A 21,672-nucleotide genomic window follows, 5' to 3' on the forward strand; every position below is an offset into this window, starting at 1 on the left:
CCAGTCATTGACTGCGGCCATGCTGGAGCACTGCCTTTAGTCGAAGAAATCGATCCCCAGGACTTATTCTTTGTAAGCCTAGTACTTATTCTATCAGTCTCTTTTGCCGAACTGCTAAGTTACAGGGACGTAAACACACCAACATCGGTGTCTGTTTGATCAAAGCTGACTTTCAGCTAAAACAATACAACAACCTATTCTGTTGGCATGTATCCTTGTTATGTTAGCGACTGCAAGTTCTCTAGAGCTACACTGTGCCCAACAATTCTCAGATATTAGCGTGAAACTAATTAACATATAAATTCATTATAAATATATTATGCAGGATTTATATTTAGGCATAGGCATGGCTGTGTGGTTAAGAAGCTTGCTTTGCAGCCACATGGTTCTGAGTTCAATCCAACTCCGTAACCCCTTGGACAAGTATTTTCTATTAAAGCTCCAGACTGACCAATGCATTGCGGGTGAATTTGATTGAGTGAAACTATGTAGAGGCCAACTGGATGTATGAGTGTGTGTGTTTGTGCGTGTGCGTGCACGCATGTTTATTCCTCCTGTCACTTGACAACCAGTGTTGATTTGTTTACAACTGCATAACTTAGCAGTTTCACAGAAGAGACTGATAGAGTAAGTACCAGATTCTATAGGAAGTACTAAGGTTGATTTGTTCAACTACACCCTTCTGAGTGATGCCCCAGCATGGCCACTGTTCAATGACTGAAACAAGTAAATGGTAAAAGAATACACACAGAGCATTGCCGCCTTGAATATATATTGGTCCAAGACAGCAAGCTGGCAGAAACGGTATGTTGTCTGTCTCTACATTCTGAGTTCAAATTCCACAGGTCGATTTTGTCTTTTATCCTTTCAGGGTCGATAAATTAAGTACCAGTTGCATACTAGGTCGATCTAGTCGACTGCCCCCCCAAAAAAAAAATTTCGGGCCTTGTGCCTAGAGTAGGAAAAGAATATATATTGGTCCAGTAGAGTCAACTAGGTATTCCAGAACACCTAGCAGGCATTAAGTTTTGTCTGACAGATATAGAAAATCAAACTTTGAGACTCACCATGGACCTACTTGCTAATTCACAATCAAGTTAGACTCTGTGTGTGTGTGTGTGTGTGTGTGTGTGTGTGTGTGTGAAGGAGAGGGGGTAATCGAACCTACGGATATATTGATTTAGAGCAATAATGGAGAAGAAGGGAAATAGGAAAAATGTGGGAAAATGTGATGTTTTTTGGCCTTCATTAAAGCATAAATGACACAAGTGAAGCGAACTGGCTTCAAAGAAGTAATCAAAACCACAGCTCACCAGAATAACCAGAGGAGAAAAAAAAAAAAAAGAAAAGAAAGAAAGAAAAAAATGAAGAACCAGATTGCAAAGATAGTGGTGGCTTTAGTTATTAGTTATTATAGCAATAGCAATTTTGTATCAATGGTGTGCTGCATTGGTAGAATCATTAAAGCATTGGATAAAATGCTTTATAATATTTGTTCTAGCTTAGTGGCATTTCTTCCAGCTCTTTACGTTCTGGGTTCAAATTCCAATAAGGTCACTTTTGCCTTTCATATTTCTGGGGTGATAAAACAGATATCTGTTGAAGACTGGAATTGATGAAATCAATTTACCCAGTTTCCCTTAAAATTGCTGGCTTTGTGCCAAAATTTGTAAGCTGGAACAATATTTGTTCCAGCTTACTCAAAATGCTCTTTAGGTTCAAATCCAACCAAAGGTGAAAGTAAAGAATACGTACAGCCGGTGGTTAGGGTTAGGGGTTAAAGTTGGGTTTAGGGTTTTTGTCATGCTGAAAACGGGCCGTGTACGTATTTTTAACTTCTGCCCCAACCAAAAGTGAATTTACCTTCCATTCTTCTGAGACGGAGGAAGTACTAGGTTTGTCACACATTCTCTCTCTCTCTCTCTCTGTCTGTCTCTCCCATTCTTTTTCTAGACAGACTACATTGTGCTATGAGTAAGATTTTTCCACATAAGAGAAAATGATTATGCTGCTGAAACCATACAATAGCAGATCAATGAACAATGGGCGCAGGAGTGGCTGTGTGGTAAGTAGCTTGCTTCCCAACCACATGCTTCCGGGTTCAGTCCTACAGCGTGGTACCTTGGGTAAATGTCATCTATTATAGTTTCGGGCCGACCAAAGTCTTGCGAGTGGCAAACAGAAACTGAAAGAAGCCAGTCACATATATATATATAAGTATATGTTTATGTGTGTGTTTGTCCCCCCTCCCACCATTGCTTGACAACCGATGTTGGTGTGGTCGCATCCCCGTGACTCAGCAGTTCAGCAAAAGAGACGATAGAATAAGTACTAGGCTTACAAACAATAATTCCTGGGGTTGGTTTGTTCGACTAAAGGCGGTGCTCCAGCATGGCCACAGCCAAATGACTGAAAACAAATAAAAGAAATTAGCATAGAATGGAAACTGAGTAAAGAATTTTGTATGATCTTCGCCCTCACATATTTAACCTTAATGCATTAACAACAGCAGTAGTTTTCAAGGCATTGTTACATTCCAATAATGGTTTCAGATTTAGGCATGATGCCAGTAATTTTCAGAGAAGGGGTTTAGCTGATTACATGAACATCAGTGTTCAGCCCCTGAAAGGATGAAAGGCAGAGTCAGCCTTGACAGGATTTAGACATAGAACATAAGGAGTCAGAAGAAATGGTGCTAAGCAGTTTTTTTTTTTTGGTCCAAATTCCTAACAGTTCTGCCAGAAGTAATAAAAGCAGCAAAGTGGCAGAGTTATAAGGACATTGGACAGGTTGTCTCACAGTATTTGTTCAGACTAAGTGATCTGAGTTCAAATCTTGCCACGGTCAACTTAGCCTGTTGTTCAGCAATACTGTCAATCAAATGCATTAGATAAGTGGTTCCCAAACTTTTATAGGTTGCCACCCCTTTGAAACCTGGGCCATATTTCTAGTGCCTCCACCCTAACTAACCATCACAAATATAGACCTCTTTCTGAAGCAAATTCAAAGCAACTGTATTTCACAAAGAAAACTGAACCTAATGAACCCATTATTTTGTTGTTTTTACATGAATTGCTCCCCCCATTATCACTCCACTTTTCCTCAACATCCCCTTGGAACTTTCCACTCCTCCACCCTCAGGGGGAGGGGCAATACTGCCCACTTTGGGAACCACTGTATTAGATTTAAGAACTGTTAGAAGGTTGGGCAATATGACCCATGGTACCTACTCTGGCTTTTGAGATCTGATAGTAACACCTACAATGACACTAGAGCCAAGTGTATTGGCCCATGTTAGCAGCATGGAGGAGAGACACTTCCATATATGGGCAACTGCCAGTTTTCCTTACAGGAAAAAAACAAAAACAGATGCATAGATAACTTTGGGGGTGGATGTCTAGTAATTAATCTGTAACACAGAAATAACTAGGTTGGGGATTGAGGATTGGGGTATGAGACACTATTAACCTTAAGGTCAAGTTATAATCAATGGGAGAATTATTTAAAATACAATAGCAAAGTTAAAAAAGGAAATCCTTATAACTTAGTGGTTTGGCAAAAGAGATTAATAGAACGAATGACAAACTTCAAAACAATAAGTGCTGGGGTCGATTTCTTTGACCAAACCTTTCGAGGCAATGCCCCAGCATGGTCACAGCCTGAAATAAGCAAAAGAATGTGTAAATGTTGTGTTGAGATACATAAGAATTTGATTGTAATTTTAAAAATAACCAGTAGTTAAGATGCATGTAAAAGCAGAAAATCTGCCCAAACCTGTGCAGAACCACACACACACAGAAAGGCATATATATATATATATAGATAGATAGATAGATAGATAAAGAGATAGATAGATAAAGAGAGAGAGAGAGAGAGAGAGAGAGAGAGAGAGAGGGAGGGAGAGAGAGAGATATTTATTATATATATATATATATATATATATATATATATATATAGAGAGAGAGAGAGAGAGAGAGAGAGAGAGAGAGAGTTAAACAACTAGAATATTCTTCTACCACAAATAAAGCCCAATATTTGTAAATATTAGGGATAATAAATTAATACAGTAATTATTAAAAAAAAATTTAACCCGCAATAAAAAAAAAATATATTGTCAATAATGTTGAACGTGGTTAGGTAGAAAAAGGGGAACCAGGAAAACTAAAATGAAATAGAACGTGAATATATGACAAAGTCTGGTAAAAATCATTATAACCTCACAAATAACGAAATGGAAAAACAAAAAGAAAAAAAAACAAAAGTAAGCGTTGAAATTTTAGTCAATAGATATGAAAAGCTCAAACTGCTGTTCTCCCATCTTTCTACTTAACACCATTGATTATTAACATATCAAACAGTAATTGTTTCAAGTCAGCCATGGTGGTGCAAGGGAGATAACTTTCTTAATGAGGTCATTAAAAACAAGCATTGTCAACTTCATTTTCAAGAGTTGTTTAACAAAATTCAATATTTGATTTATCTATTTGGGGGGAAAAATATCCGATACAGAAAGCAATATAAACATTAACTAGTGCCTCTGCTCGTGTACACACACGCAAACACAAACGCTGATCCCTACATATCATAAAATGAACACAAGGGTATAATATATATTTCTTTTTTTTTTTTTTTGTTTGCAGTGAGAAAATAAAAAACAAATATATATGTGATTAAAAACACATTTCTGATATCTGGGATTACTTCTGATTAACTAACAAACGCCTAAGTTATTAACATCTGAACAATTAGAAGTGTAGGACAAAGAGTGCTAAAACTTAACATTCTGGCCTGATACATATATATTGTCCTTAGGCAAGGCCCACTATTCTATCTGCTCAGGTCAGATATTCTTAATTAGCATTTAGAAATTACCAGATGGAAAACTCATGATCAAACAGGTGGTGTAATTAGCTACACAGATAAGAAGCAACAGTCAAATTATATTCCTATACCAAAGGATATTTATTGTCCAGATCGGTACAAAAAGAAGGGACAAAGAATTTGACACCAAAATGGAGAGTAGCTTTTAGCTCCTGTTTCACTTAAATGTGACCATTTCTAATCAAATACACTTCCCATATGTTTCAATACACACACACACAATTTAATAGGATTAAAATTAAAATAACCAACTTTATTATTAAAATGATGTTTGAAACATGATTCAACTAAAATTATGAGAGAAGGTTTAAATTTGTAATATTTTGTATCAGAAAATCAGAAATACTCCTAGGTCAGTTGATATGAAAAAGGATAAAAGAAGGTTTTAAATTGGTCAACTGCTCTTTAATTTTAAATGTTCTCTCATTTAGATTGCTATTCCAATATTTGTAGTATGTTTCATCATGCCCCTTTTTTTTTGTTATTGTTTTTCTTGGGTCTGAAGGAAGAAGCAGTATCCATAGCTTTCATAGGCCCTCCTAGACTATAGAGACAGCAATGCTATTCATGTGCCCCATGAACCTTTCAAAAGTCAATATCTGTAAGTAAGACACAAGCAGGGACTAGATTTCTGAGAAGGAAGGCCTGGGTATTGTGATTAGAGTAAGACCAGAGAATGAGAGAAAAGGAGAGACAAGTGGATCAAAAATGCTTGAGTGAGAATGGAATGGGGGCCAACCAGATTTGAGGAGCAGAGGCCATAATAGTAGCAGTAGGAAAGGTAGACTGGAGAAAGAGGGTGCCTGGACCAGATGCTGTCATTAAAAAAAAAAAAAAAATCAAATTAAGGTATATTTATTAGATTTTCTACTAAAATGAAAATGAAATATATATTTTATGACACTGAGTCTGTAACTAAAAAACAAACAACAACTAATAATAGATGATACATTGAAATTATCACAGGGATGAGATTCTCCCTGCAGAGCTAGAAAGACAGAAAATGGAAATAAAATATTACTACATCATTTTGTATTTGGCCCACATTACAAATCAGCAGGTTCACAAAAACCATCTGGCATCACCCAGCACTGCCACTTCGTTTTGGAAACCTGACAATGGTGACGAAAAGGAAGCCGAGACAATAAGGTTAATGCAGCAACACCCAGTGATCGTGTAAAGACCATTCTATGAGGAATTGTATACATGGGAGAAAGAAAGAAAGGCAGAGAGAGTAAAGGAGAGATGGATTAATGTTGAGGAATGAACAAGTAAACTGTTAGAGGAGACCTCGGCAGTGGCACAACTATGATAGGTGGAGAAAAACTAGCACCCAGGATGTTACAATAGCAGCCCTACAACTTCATCGTAAGTTGAGGCCCAATCACACATGTAGCACGTAAAAAGCATCATTCGAATGTGATTGTTACCAGCATCACCTTACTGGCACTTGTGCTGGTGGCATGTGAAAAAATATTTGAGCGAGGTCGTTGCTAGTGCCACTGGATTGGCTCCAGTGCAGGTGTCACGTAAAAAACACCATTTGAGCATGGCCACTGCCAGTACCATCCGACTGGCCCTCGAGCCAGTGGCACGTAAAAGCACCCACTACACTCTCAGAGTTGTTGGCATTAGGAAGGGCATCCAGCCGTTGAAACTCTGCCAGATCAGATTGGAGCCTGGTGCAGCCATCTGGTTCGCCAGTTTTCAGTCAAATTGTCCAACCCATGCCAGCATAGAAAACAGACGTTAAACAATGATGATGATGATGAGGAGGATGATGGAAATAAAGCTTTTAGTGTAAATTTTTCAAATGTTTATAGGCACAGGTGTGACTGACTGTGCAGCTAAGAAACTTGCTTCCCAACCACATGATTTCAGTTCAGAAGCACTGCATAGCCTAGAGACCAACCAAAACCTTGTGAGTAGATTTGATAGACGAAAACTGAAAGAAGCCTGCCTTGTTTGTGTGCGAGTTGAGTGTCACTTTCATATAAGCAGTGCCATTTATTTCCAATATTTTACAGAAACATGTCTAGTCAAAGGTGAATATTACTTTGCTTGGAAACAGGAAGGGTATCCAGGCATAGCAAATCTGCCTCAATAAATCTTGTGCAACCCATTGCAATCATAGAAAAGTGTATATTAAATTGATAATATTGATTTTTTTTAAATATTACCACAGGTATTTCAGTCATGCATCATTTTTTTAAATACAAACTTTCCGAAGAAGCAATTAGTTAAGTAAAGAAGAATAGTGCTTTCTGTGTGAGTATTTAAAACAAAAATATTTTCTCAGATGTTTGAAATTATTTTATCCCAGAACAGAAATTCCTTTAACCCTTTAGCATTCAACATTACTCTGCCAAAACGTAATGCTTTATTCACATTGTTTTGAATTAATCATGCATTATCTTGTAGCTTTGAGATTTCCACGATATAATTGTCTTTTTTTTTTTTTAGAATAACATTGTTGGACAGGTGCAAGAAGCTGGATCTGGCTAGTTTGTGCATAAAACAGATAGAATATTTGGGCCAGATATGGCTGGTTTAAAAAGTCAACAATTAACTCTTAACACTTGCCTGCCTAAGAGCTTCTTGTTCTGTGACACAAAAATGCTTTGTTTTCAAATATTCACATTCAAATTAAAACCTTTACATAAGAACATATTTATTCAAGTTGTTTCAAACATTATCTTTATAATGACAAAAGTTGTCAAACTAAATCCTTCTAAAGTTTTTGATCATTTTTCAAAATTAATTGAAACATATGAACGGATTATTGATAGAAATGTGTTCATGAAAGCGTAAACCACTCAAGATATATGGAAAATTAGCAACAGCTGGTTTTAAATTCTTATAGAAGAAACTGTTCTATTCTTGTTTTTAGTTATTCATTAAACGAGAAGAGGGAGCATCTATGCAAACTCAAACTACAAGAAAGAGCAGCTGAATGTCCTTCAAATTATACCACACCATCTTAAAAATAAAAGGAGCCATCTTAAACAACTTTTAAAAAAAGATGTGATCATCAAAACATATTTGGTCATTCTGCTCAACGAGGGTTGAATGCAGCTTAACAACATCACTATTTAAATGAGCCCTGAGTTAACAGCAGTTTATACATCCTGCATGGATTGGATCTCAAGCACTATATTAATAGATTTATCTCCAATGAAAACCAGGCATACTTTAAGGAACAATATAGTTAATTATCTTCAATAGATATATTGCAGGGACCCATATGTACTGTTACTTCCATTATCTTTTGTTTGCTAAATGTTTAACTCGAGAGTAGAGGTTCCCAACTTCCCCACATTCAAAGAAAACCTTTTAAGTTAATTTAATTTTCCTATGGAACACAGGCTTTTCAAAAGTCTGCCTACTCAATAAGCTGCTTTCATTTAACTAACAATAATTTTTATTTTTATTTCATCTTTTAACTGAAAGATATACATCATCATTTAATGTCCATGCTCTAAGCTGGCATGGGCTGAATGGTTTAACAGGATCCCATGGGCTCAAACACTACATCATGTTGCAGTGTCTACTTTGTTATGGTTTCTACAGCTGGATAGCCTTCCCAACACCAACCATTTTACAGCATATACGGGGTGCTTTTTCATGCAAACAGCATCAGTGGGGTCACCATGCTACAAACTCTGAGGGGAGCAACTTTATGCAAGGAGGTGAGGAACACAGAGGAGTGAAGTATGATTAGAAAGTGAATAAATTACATGTAACCAAGTAATTATATAGCAGCCCTTTTTGAACACAGATTTTAACCCCTTCAACACTACCTGTGTGTATCCCCAGAGAACTGCCAACTTCTGGTCAGGAATCACTATTCTAGAATACTCTTTTATTCTTTTACTTGTTTTAGTCATTTGACTGTGGCCATGCTGGAGCACCGTCTTTAGTCGACGAACCACTAAGTTGCGGGGACATAAACACACTAGCATCGGTTGTCAAGCAATGTTGAGGAGGGACACAAACATACACACACAGACACACAAACATACACACACACACACAAACATACACACACACATATATATATATATATATACATATATACGATGGGCTTCTTTCAGTTTCCGTCTACCAAATCCGAACAGTATCTGTATTATTTTATTTTGTTTTAGAGCAGTGACAAGTTTCTAGTGAGCCGAGTTTTACAAACTGAATTTAAATCTCATTTGAAACAATTTCAGTCCACTTTAGTAGAAATATCACAGCTCAACAGCCTCACTTCTTTTATAATTCTAGGTTCTAGTGCCTATGTAAGAAATTCTTTTTTAACCGTTTCATTACCATAATTCTGCTGAAATATACCTTTGCTTCAAGTAATTTTTAAAATAGTTAAGAATTTTATAAAATAATTTTATCATTATTAAACTGATGCTTGGAACTTAAATAAACATGAAATTTTGAGGGAAAATTTGAATTTAGATCACTTTAAAAAAAAAAAATGTTTGTATTCTAGAACCAGGGGGTGGTCTGAGGCAGGTTGGTAACAAAAGGATTAACGAATGTGACATTTGGCAAAAAATGTAATGTTAGTTTTTAGTCTGATCTCATTATGATCTAAGTTCAAAATCCAACAAGGCTCTGTTGCAGTAATAAACTGACATCTTTTCACCTAAATACAACCCCTCTTCTGCAAAACCAGGCCATGAATCTAGTAAATTACATAAAAGAATTTTTGTTCTCAAAATGACTAGGTGTATAACACAAAGTGCTTAAAATAATAGCTAGTTTACTCGTTTAGAGAAAATATTCCTTCACATAATGTTTTTTATCTCAAGCTTTCACAGAAATTACAGTTTGTAAACAACAAGGGTTTTTCTTTCCTTTTTTTTATATTGTTTTTCTTTCTTTTTTTTATATATTGTTGTTTTTCTTTCAGGGATAGGGGGAAAAATCAGCAGTATGAAGAAAATTGTGGCAAAAAAATGCTGACCTAAATGCCAGAATGGTACTGCCTGTAATCATAACAAAAAAAAGAGGTCAGTTTCAATAACATAAATTTCAGGGGTGAGCAGGTAAGCGAGTAAGAATTAAAAAAAAAAAATTTAAATATTAAAAACTGATTCAGTAATTTTAAAAACTTTTCCAGTATCAACAAGTTATCAGCATTCGTTCAGCTTGTAATTAATTAACTACAGTTATTATCTGACAGCAATATTGCATTTTCATAGTAACACAAACTTCAAATAGTAATTGAATGTTTTTTTTTTATATTTTTTTGTACTTATTGTTTTTGTTTTCAAACATTTTCTTAAAAAGCAAAAATTATGGCACCTGAATAATTGATTTAAACAGGTCAGTTTATCGACAAATGAATAGATTTCAATTAAATCAAAAGGATGTTTTGATAGAAGACATAATTCAGTTGAAACCTAAGACTAAAGAAAAAGGTCCCGTTTCTGTAAAAATCTCAATTGCATTTTCGCAAGTCCACCCACACACACACACAAATATTTTCTACACGTCTGTCAGATTCCCCATCTACTGCAAGATCATAAATGCTGCTAGGCTATGACAGCAGTAACCACAAGAGCAGGTGGTTCATGTTTTGTACTTCCATACCACATTCATAGTTTGCAAGTCAGCTGCAACCCTACATCACCAGGGTAGCTCTGATAGGTTACTTCCTGTACAGAACAATAAAGATACATCTACTGCTTTCATAGTGCCTCTAACGTGGAAGTATTACGTTCAGCATTCTCTACAATGTTGCAGATGGATTCTTTTAAGTATTTCACAGAGATGGTTTAAAGGAGAGAAAGTCATTTATGGATGCAATCCAAACATATTTATATACTTATGTACACTTATATATAGTGGAAGGTTTTGATCAGTGTCAGCTGCTTTGTTGCCAACTCTCTCATTATCATGAACGGAGTAATGTCAGGGAAAAAAGATAGAGATCTGTTGGTTTGTTGTCCTGAACAACCAGCTGTTATTGTCAAGTGTTTTAGCATGTGCAGATTTTATTCATAATAATTAATGAAATAATAAAACAGCTCAAGCAAACAAATTTTTGTTTTGACCCACAAATTCTTATCCCACAAAATGCACCACCCACTGACATTTTAAATAGACATGATTAAAAACAAAAAAGAAAAAAAAAAGGAATCAAGCAAAAACTGACTTCATAACAAGCAATCATAATTAGACCAAAATCTTTTAGTGTGAAGCACAGAAGGCACCTACCATAATATTGTTCTGTCCCCACTTTTTTTTAATAAAGAGAATAACTTAAAACTCCTAAATTATTATTTAAAACCTTTAATAAAAATTCAATAGGATAATCTGCTTTCCTTCACTAATTAAGATAAATTAGGCACCTATCTCTCCTTTTATCAACCATTCCAATCAAGCTAAAGCAGATAAGAGGCCTTCAAGATTTTGCTTTCATGATTTGTTTTAAAATAAATATAAAATTGAAAGCATAAAACAATTCTAAGTATAGCAACTCACTCTAACATAACTATGATTTCAATCCATTTTCAGTATATAGCAGCATCTAATTTCATAGACGCAATATCAAACTGTAATGCTCTTCTGAAATGGTTATGTTTAATGTTTATGGTTAGTGAAATCTTCCTACTTATGGCTATGGCTATAGTTACATACATACATATATATATATATATATATATCCATTCTTGAGCTGTGAGAATAAATTTAACACTTTAACTACGTCCTCACCATAAATTTTATTTTTCCTCCACTTCTTACAAGAAATGTCCGTCTGTCCACATCCAAATAAGATAATATCACTTGTTTTATCCACTGGTTAGTTCTATCATTTTGCACATCCACAAAGTTCTGATTAAATGACCAGTGATGTACATGAGAAATACCTGTCATGGTCAGAAATTTGTCAGGGCCAAGACTAAATAAGAAATGGCATAATGTGTAGGTTTTGGTTCAAGTGAAATCATCATTACGGCAGTATGGCTAAGAAGATTGCTTCCTATGTGGTCTCAGGTTCAGTCCCATTGTGCAGTACCTTGACCAAGAGTCTTCTATAGCCTAGGTCAACCAAAGCCTTGTGAGAGGATTTGGTAGGCAGAAAGAAACCTGTCTTATATATGCTTGTTTGTCTGTAACCTTTCTTTTGACATCATGCTTATAAATAACTGTCACTGTCAAAGAAGCCATGTTGTTCATTTCTAGTTTTCTGTGAAAAACATGTTTGGCCCTGAGAAAATATAACCATGCCTGAGAACAGATGAAGGTTGGTGACAGGAAAGGCACTCAGCCATAGAAATCTATGTCAACGAGCATGGAAAAGTGGACATTAAATGATGGTGATGACGGTAGTGGTGAAAATCATCATCATCATCATTATATATCTGATTTCCATACTGGTGGGGGTTGGCTAAAATATGTAAATGATGTATCAGCTGGAAATCAAATCCAGGCTAGCTGTGTGATAAATGAGCATTCTAGTTAGTAATAACAATGTAATTTACTTCCAATGAAAAGGATATCGCATATGTATTAATAGGTATGGTAGAGAAAAGTGGGGAAGAGTCATAGGAAGACAATAAGTAAGCAACAACCATTTGATTAGATTCAATTGAATGAGAAATATGAAGTTATGATTGATACAAAGTAATCACAAATGAATAGGAACAGTAGCTTCCAAAGAATTGGGACACCAGCTTGTATTGAATGAAGGCACAGAAGAATAATTAAAGGTGAAATAATAAGAGAGCTCTTACAAGCATATTTCTGTTTTTGACCCACATAAAAGAGAGAAGTGTTTGTTGATGTGGATAGGTAATGTGATCAGGTGACGTGTTGGCTGAGAAAGTGCTGCAACTCAGGTAATACCGGGAGAGAACCTGAACAAAAGTAGAGCAAGAAAGACTTGGAGCAGACACTAAGAACAGACCCAAAAATGTTAAATCTTGATAATAATGATCTCTGATTTAGACAAGGTCTACAATTTCAAGGGGTGGTGGATGTCAGTCAATACTATTGACTCAAGTACTTAACTGGTACTTTATTTTACCATTCCTGAAAGGGTGAAAAGTAAATTTGACCTTGGTGACATTTAAACTCGGGAACATAAGGAGCCAGAATAATCTTAATAATGAAGATAATATCACCCATTAGCCATTAGTGTTTTTGTAGTGTTCTTTTTATTGCATATAAACGAAACCAAAATAGAAACAAAAAAAAGAAGTCTTCAAACTTATGGAAGTTTGCTTTAGAGAACTCCCTTAGCTATGGATTTATTAGGCAATCACAGAAGTTGACATGCTGTAAAACTTTTATAAAAATATAAAAAAGACTTTCTCTATATTTTATCAACAATATTCTAAATGGTCAGAGTCACTTTGTCCCAACACAGATTTCCCATGTATTTAATGATACATTAATGGTGATGATGCTTACAGTATAGTATAAGCAAGCTCAATATTTCTGTATGCACCAAATCAACAGAAATTAACAAATGTTACAAATAAAAAGACAAATGTAATGAAATGAAATAAAATAATATTAAAAAAAAAATGTTTAATTCTAAAAATCAGATTACAATAATTTAGTCTTTGTCAACTGGAAAATTGCAAGATATATTGCTTTTTAATTGCATTTCTATTTCAATTTTTCAATCTCAGCTTTATTTGTGTGAATAATGAAAATTATTAACAGAAAACCAGAATGGCAAAATGAAAGACAACAACTGGTTGAAATGAAGCAAAGGCATTTTGTAGTTACCCAATCAAGTTTTAGCTGAACTTTGACAGTTGCAAGAAAGAAATCACTTTTCACATTTAATTTTACTAGAAAATTCAAAATCAATTTTGAAGCTGAAACACCGGATAAAGATTGCAAATTGCATATCTAACTGCATAAAATACAGTTGAAACTTCTCTTGCAGTAAATATATTATTCAACTAGGAACAGTAGTTCTAGTGTAACCAAATAGAAAAATTATTAATTTATCAGTGATTTTGTTGATATTTTTTTTATTTCTTTTCCTGTTTTTTTTTTCCTTTTTTTTATTTATTTATTTATTTCTAAAACTAAATTTATAGTAGTTTAGAAATTTGCTATATTCCAATTAGAACAGTTCTAAATGTTATTTTTATTTTAATAAAAATAAAAATATAGAAATAATGTGATAAAATATTTGGTATTTTACCAAAACATTTAAGGAAAAGGTTGGCAACAGTAAATTGATGGATGCAGCCAGAAATCTGCCTTCATAAAATTGTATTCAATATAAAACTGTGAGTTCAAATGGAATGAACCCAAAACTACAGACTTGAAAACATTTGGGGTTCTATTTTTGTAGAATTCCTTTTTAGTAAGATGAGATCTGGTTATTGGTTAAAAAAAAATGTTTTTGTGCTTTAAGATTAACTTCATCATGGCTATATTTCTAACAAGAATATTCTGTCTGTGTTAATTCAATTATTTGACAGAATAATCAAAAATTTGGAGTGGTTTAGTAAATTAACATTATTGATTAGTTTATTAACTAACCCTTTTGTTATTATATTCCTGTTGAAATACACTGCCTATGTTTCAGATAATTTTGAAAATAATGAAGAATTTAGTGAAATAACATTGTCATTATTAAGCCGGTATTTGGAATTTAAATTTACATAAATTTAAATGGAAGGTTTTAATTAAGATCATTTTAAAATAGTAACTTTGTATTACATAACCAAGAATAGTCTTGGGCTGATATAAAAAAAGGTTAAACTCTTTAGAATAGCTATTGGAATCTTAAGACTCTCATTTATGCAATAAACTGATTCCAGTTTGAATATGAACAGTTTTGAGTGGATTGATATTGAGAGGATTGCAGTACTGAGGTAAGGAAAATGTGAATAACTAGATGAACGATTAGGAAATTAAGGATGGTTTACTGTGTCAAATGTTAGTTGTATTGTCTTGAATTAACCATGCATTATCTTGTGGCTTTGAGATTTCAATGATGTGGCTGTTTTTTTTTTGTTTTTTTTTTAGAAATTGTATGGTAGGTGTGAGAGGCTGGATTTGGCCAGCTTGGACATAAAACAGAGATTATTTGAGCTGGATAAAGCTGGTTTAAACCATTAGCAACCAAACTGGCCATATCTGGTCTAAATATTTTACTAGTTTTATATTTAAACCAACCACATCCAGCCTCTCACACTTGTCCTATGTCATTCTAAAGATAAGTAATCATATCGTCGAAAACTAAAGTGAATAAATAACCATTACATTTGACAAATTAATCTGAATGCTAAGAGGCTAAATGCTTAACATTAAACTGAGTGACAGATTAAGCCTATCACCCAAATTAAGTCTTTCTTTACTTCAGTTAAGTTAAAACACTTCTTAATATTAAAAATTACACATCAGATTAGAGAATGGAATCTGGCATTGAAAATATTCTGAAACTGTTAGATATCAACTCCTCAGATACTAAACTACATTTAAGCTTCCTTACAACCTCCCAAAGTTACCTAAAATACCACTTTTCTACTTCAACTATTGCTGCATACTATTCAATGAATGTTTTTATTTTTTTCAGCTGTGCTTCTTCTTAACATCCATTATTTAAATAAATAACCTCTTTAGTTCTTTGATGGCCACTGTCCAAGCTGACCAGTAAAAATTTCTCTGATCAGTTTAAGCTAAAAATAGACAGGCAGCTAGTTGCAAAAACTTTCTCCACAGCTGGAAGGTATATTGACTAATCATGCAGAAATAACCAAAATGATGAAATATGATCATCAATGAAGCAAATATCGTACTGAACATATTCCTCTCTGTCAATTTTGCCCATTCGCTACTAATTCTTTGTCTTCCTTCACTGATTAGTGAACATAAAACATTAATGCAATCAATGGAAGCAAGCTTTAAGAAACTTTCCTTTCTTGTAATGTGTGTGCACACGCACATGCATACTTTTAATTCATCATACATGCATGAAATCATATATATATAAATATATATAAGGTACATACATGCAGAAATATTTTGCTTTAACTTGCACAATATTTATAATATTACACATGAAAGTGGCCATAAATAACCATATTATAAATTTTGATTCAAACCATGTTTATAGCTCACACACAGTTTTCTCCCCCATCTTTCTCTATTCCCTTGTTCTCCCTTTCGCTGTCTTCTATCTGTCTCTCTCTCTCTTCCCCTCTTTCTTTTTCTCTCTCTCATTGCTCACACATGACCATCGTCCATCTTTTTCTTCTCACGTGACCATCTTTCTTTTCCTGCATGGACGTCTCCTATCTCTCTCTTCTATCTTTTCTCTTTTCAAAGAAAATATTTCTCTCAGCATTCACTATTTTTCCCCTCATTCTGGTCTAATGACACCTCCATATTTGCTTTCATTCAGTTTCCTTGTATGTCTCCACTGTCCTGTTTTTGTTCCCAACTTTGACCCACCATAAATCCAAAATTTCATTTTGGTATTTATGTGAGCAACTGTCTTCAAAGATGTCAGTGATTGCTCAAAATGGGGAGTAGATAGACAGCCGACAACTGATGAAGGGTCATTCTTTGTATTCTTTGTATTATTTGTCCTGTTTTCCATTTATTTCTCTCATTATTTGAGTATTTAACTCATTTGTTTTCATATTTCATGTTGTTTACTGTTGGTAATGTCCTGTACCAATATATGCATATATATATATATATATCCTTATTTCTAGTGAGACAGTTGCAGGAGAAATACCTAGCTAAGGATAACTCCCCCCGAACCCGCCCTGCCGTTTCCCGCCTCCCTTTTCCCCTCACCTACCATCCCACCACCCTACCCCTCCAACGCTCCATTCTCCGAGCTTTTCGGCGCCTCCAGTCCGACCCCTCCACCTCCCACATCTTCCCTAATCGACCCCTCCCCTCCTTCAAACGAGCCCACAACCTACGGGACCTCTTGGTCCACAGCTTCTTCCCCAACCCAACCTCCCAACCTGGCTCTTTCCCCTGCTCCCGTCCACGCTGCCGCACTTGCCCTTACCTCTCCAACACCACCCTCCTCACCAGCACCCATCACCGACCCTATCGCATCACCGACTCCTTCACCTGCACGTCTACCAACATCATATATTGCCTCTCCTGCTCTCTCTGCCAATCCCTGTACATCGGACAAACGGGGCGGCGCCTGGCCGACCGATTCGCGGAACACCTCCGAGATATCAACGTCGGCAATGACACCCCGGTGTCACGCCACTTCCGTTCTGCCGGCCACTCCTTGCGGCAACACCTGTCTGTGTTTGGATTGTCCATGCACAGGGGCCATCCGGACTCCCGTTTGCGCCGTGAACAGGGATTAATCTTCTATCTTCGCTCCTTTGCGCCACATGGGCTCAACTCCCCTCCACTCTTCATCTAACCCCCTCCTCCTGTCTCTCTCCCCCACCCTCCCTCCTACCACCCATCTCTCCCCTCCCCCACCTCCTGCTCCGACTCCTACTTCTTTGTACCTCTCTTCATACTTCTCTCCACTCTCACTTCTCTTCACCCCTACTCTTTCTCTCCTCTCTCTTACTCTCTCTCACTCTCTTCTCTCGTACTCCCCCCTCCCCCCCTCTCCCGTACTCCCCCCTCTCTCACTCTTACTCTCTACACTCTTACTCTCTACACTCTTACTCTCTCACTCTCTTCCCCTCTCTCTCACTCTCTTTCTCTTCCTTTCTTCTTCCCTCTCTCTCACTCTCTTTCTCTTCCTCTCTTTCTCCCCCCATACCCACCTTCCCCCTCTCTCAATCCCCCTTCCCTCTCTTATACCCACCCTCCTCTCTTCCTCTCCCCTCCCATACCCATCTTCCCCCTCTCTTACATCCACCTTCCCCTTCTCCCTCCTCGTCAACACCCCCTCATAAGCTCATCCCACCACACCCCAACACACTCCTACTCTACCTTCCCACTCCACCCCATCCAATTCCTTACACCCACCACCCACCCCTACCCACATACCCCACCCTACCCACATACCCCTACCTCTACCCCACACTCCACCCATGCCTTCCCCACCTCCCAACACCCTCACATCACACCACACCAATACCCTTGCATCACACCATGCACACCAATACCCTCGCATCACACCACGCACACACTACAACTGACCAACTACTTTCTTCCTTTCTCCCTTCCCCCATTTTCACACTACATACGTCAAGGTCACCAGCAGTCTACCTCCCACACACAGCCCCTCGTTCCCGATCACCGTTTGTTATCTCCCCCTTTCTTAGCTCTCCTGAAATAAGAATTTCTAACTTCCGGTCAGTCATTGTTATGATCGGCCATTATTATGATTGACCGTTGACTGAACACTATTCAATTTTTTTTCTCCGTGTTTTTCTCCTTGTCTCCGTATTCTTTCTGTTGAAGAGCGTAGCTCGAAACGTCAAAGACTTTCCGTATTCCCGAGCGTCATACTAATATATACTTTTGTTATTTACACCACCTGTCCTCGTCTGTTGTTATTTTTTGTATATTCTCCCATATATATATATATATATATATATATAGGGAGAATGCACATAAAAACAAAAGACGAAGACAGGTGGTGTAGACAAGAAACAGATGTATTAGTATCACGCTTGGGAAGTGAAAAAGTTTTTAATGTTTCGAGCCTACGTTCTTCCGCAGAAAGGAACACAGAAAGAAGCAAGGAGAGAAAATAAAGAATGTGTAGTGGCTAGCGATCTATCATATATAATTTATATTATCAAGATATATCCTATTTCTGAGGGATAGAAAAAAAAACATTTAAGAAAAAAAAAAAAAAAAAATTTATTTTTCTGCTAAATTTCATCAAATTCTGGAACCACAATTCAAAATCAGCTACTGGTCAGTTTAATGAAATATTGACTAGAAAAACATATTGTTTTTATTTGAAAAATGTCTGTGTAAAAATATCAGTAGGGATATGTGGATTCTGAGCTTATACATAGGACGTCCCATTAATTTACCATCGTATTTTACTCTGTATAAGTCACACTATTTTATACTTGATTTTAACAGTAAAGAAAAAAAACAAAACTAAGGAGCAACGAACCTTAACCCTAACCCTAAAACCATGAAGGGATAAAAATTTCATGTGAAGATTTGACATTAAATTAGAGACGAGATTTATCCACAAATTAATACAGCAATTGCAAAACTCAATTTTCCCTATAATCAGCCAAAATTTTGGCAGAAAAGATTCTATATTTTTAAAATATACATGTTATTTTTGATTGAAGGAAAATGGATGAACAGGTAAACTAGGAAAGCTACATATAGGAATATATATATATATATATATATATATATATATATATATATAAACCCATTTACCATTAAAGATAATGATAAAATAGTCATATGGTTGCATATCTTTAGCTCTTTAAAAGTTCAGGGTAGATGTGTGGTTATCAGTAATGAAATGCAGTTAATCAAAAGAATGCTAAAGTGCACTTGGAGAAAAATGCTGCATCTAAAAATTATTAAATACAACAAAATTATTTAATATGTGAGAAGGTTCTTTATTTCAACATAAATTCATTAGGATCCAAACAAGTGGAATCATTCCATATGTGGAACATTTATTTCTATATAGATGGACTTATCAATAAATATGTACAAAAAGTAAAAATCAATGAAAAAGTGTCTGTCAATGAAATAGTGTACTTTACCAACTATTTATTCATAATGTAATAGAATATTTAAAATGAATATTTCAACAAAGCAAGCATATCATAGTTCTATCTTTGCATCAAAAATATCAAGGTGATATATTACCACTATGTACATACACAAACACATAAGTACAGATAACACACACACACACACACACACACATTATGTGTGTGTGTGTGTGTGTGTGTGTGACAGGTATACATACAAAAATAAACATGCATGTGTTTGTGGGTACACATGCATACAAAAAGCTGTGTATGCATGCACACGAACACATGTATACATATACACATATTTGCATATATATATATATATATATATATATATATATATATATATATATATAAAACATGCATATATACACATGCACTTACATGCATACGTACACACACACACACTAACATAGCCATATACAGTTAAACCTTGATTACTAAAATGAGACAGGTGGATATCTGATCAAATCGTAAACACATGAAGCCTACATAAAAAAAAAAGCAAGCATGTTTACTGGCTTTTACAATGTTGTTCTCTCATGCAATCTTCCATGCCTTTTCACCACAATCCAGATGTTGTAAATGTACTCGGAACAAAGTCTTCGAGTGAAGAATTAAGACACCTCTGATGTTGCCATGCTTTTAAATCCTTCAGCATGTTGGTTATATTATTTGGTTGATACCCACCACCACCACCACCACCACCACCATGCATAGAATGCTTATCTTTGAGACAATGTTTCAGTCTGATACCATTCCTGCCTCTAACCCATACTCAAGTATGGGTTTTTCTTTTTTATATTCCACTTGGCTTCAAAAATGCAGAGCTGCAGGTTAAATTAACAGGGAATGTCAACATCACATCAGTTTTTCCCTGTTTCTTACAAAGACACAGAATGCAGGCGTACACACACACACACACACAAAATATGATGGCCTTTTGCACAGTTTCTTCCACAACAGAATGGATCAGCTTAAAGCTATAGCTGAAGATATTTACCCTAGGTGCCACAGAGTGACATAAAAATAGAAACCATGCCTGTGTATGATCTCTCTTTTACTTGTTTCAGACATTTGACCGTGGCCATGCTGGAGCACCGCCTTTAATCAAGCAAATCGACCTCAGGACTTATTCTTTGGAAGCCTAGTACTTATTCTATCCGTCTCTTTTGCCGAACCGCTAACCTACGGGGACGTAAACACACCAGCATCGGTTGTCAAGCGATGTTTTTTTTTTGGGGGGGGGACACAGACGCACAAACATATACACACACATACATATATATATATATGTATACATATATATATATGTATACATATATATATATGTATACATATATACGAAGGGCTTCTTTCAGTTTCCGTCTACCAAATCCACTCACAATGCTTTGGTTGGCCCGAGGTTATAGTAGAAGACACTTGCCCAAGGTGCCACACAGTGGGACTGAACCCAGAACCATGTGGTTTGTAAGCCAGCTACTTACCACACAGCCACTCCTATGCCTATGTGTATATATATGTATATGTGTGAATGTATATAGACATACAGAGAGAGAGAGAGAGAGAGAAAGAGAGAGATTGTTAATGAACTTGAGAAGAGGCCTAAAATATAAATTTAATATCAACCTCTCCAAGGAACATGGGAAAATCCTACATATGACAAATAAAAAAAAAATAGGCCAGTTCATTGAGAAAGTTGTGTGTTGGTAATTGAAACTAAAAAATAAGCTGCAATGGGAATAAACAACACTAAAAATCTGGTATGAAGTATCAACAAGTCAAAAGTTACTTCAGAAAATCCAAAGCCAAGAAATTCCCACGAAGCACTTTCTACGCAAAAGACAAAGCATTAACTGACAAGGAGTATAGGTTATGTAATGCTAAAACTCAAGAAGCTGGGCACACAACTGTCAACTACAAGATGATGTCCTAAGGATATTGTTTTCTTATGATAAATGATGTAATATACAAAGCAGTCTGGAATAAAACTGTTTTCATTCTAATGTTCATCTTTCCAAGCTTGCATGGGTCAGACGGAATTTGTTGTGACAGATTTTCTACTACTTAATGCACTTCCTGTCACCAACCCTCACCTGTTTCCCTGTAAAATAAATTTCCCCATGAC

At 35.8% G+C, this 21,672-nt stretch overlaps 1 protein-coding gene across 8 annotated transcripts in view; it reads right to left on the reverse strand.

The window, feature by feature from the left end:
- The window catches only part of LOC106871219 (uncharacterized), a 184,726-nt gene that overhangs the window by 107,008 nt on the left and 56,046 nt on the right, over window positions 1-21,672 (reverse strand). For 2 of the 8 annotated variants that reach the window (XM_089347665.1, XM_089347664.1), the window contains exon 3: window positions 2,342-2,409. The exons of the other annotated variants lie outside the window; for them this stretch is intronic. The gene's annotated coding sequence lies outside the window, so the exon portion shown is untranslated. The remainder of the gene's footprint in view (window positions 1-2,341; window positions 2,410-21,672) is intronic. 8 annotated transcript variants of the gene reach the window in all.

Source organism: Octopus bimaculoides, chromosome 2, assembly GCF_046866305.1.
Source record: "Octopus bimaculoides isolate indiv1 chromosome 2, ASM4686630v1, whole genome shotgun sequence".
Classification (NCBI taxonomy): Eukaryota; Metazoa; Mollusca; class Cephalopoda; order Octopoda; family Octopodidae; genus Octopus; species Octopus bimaculoides.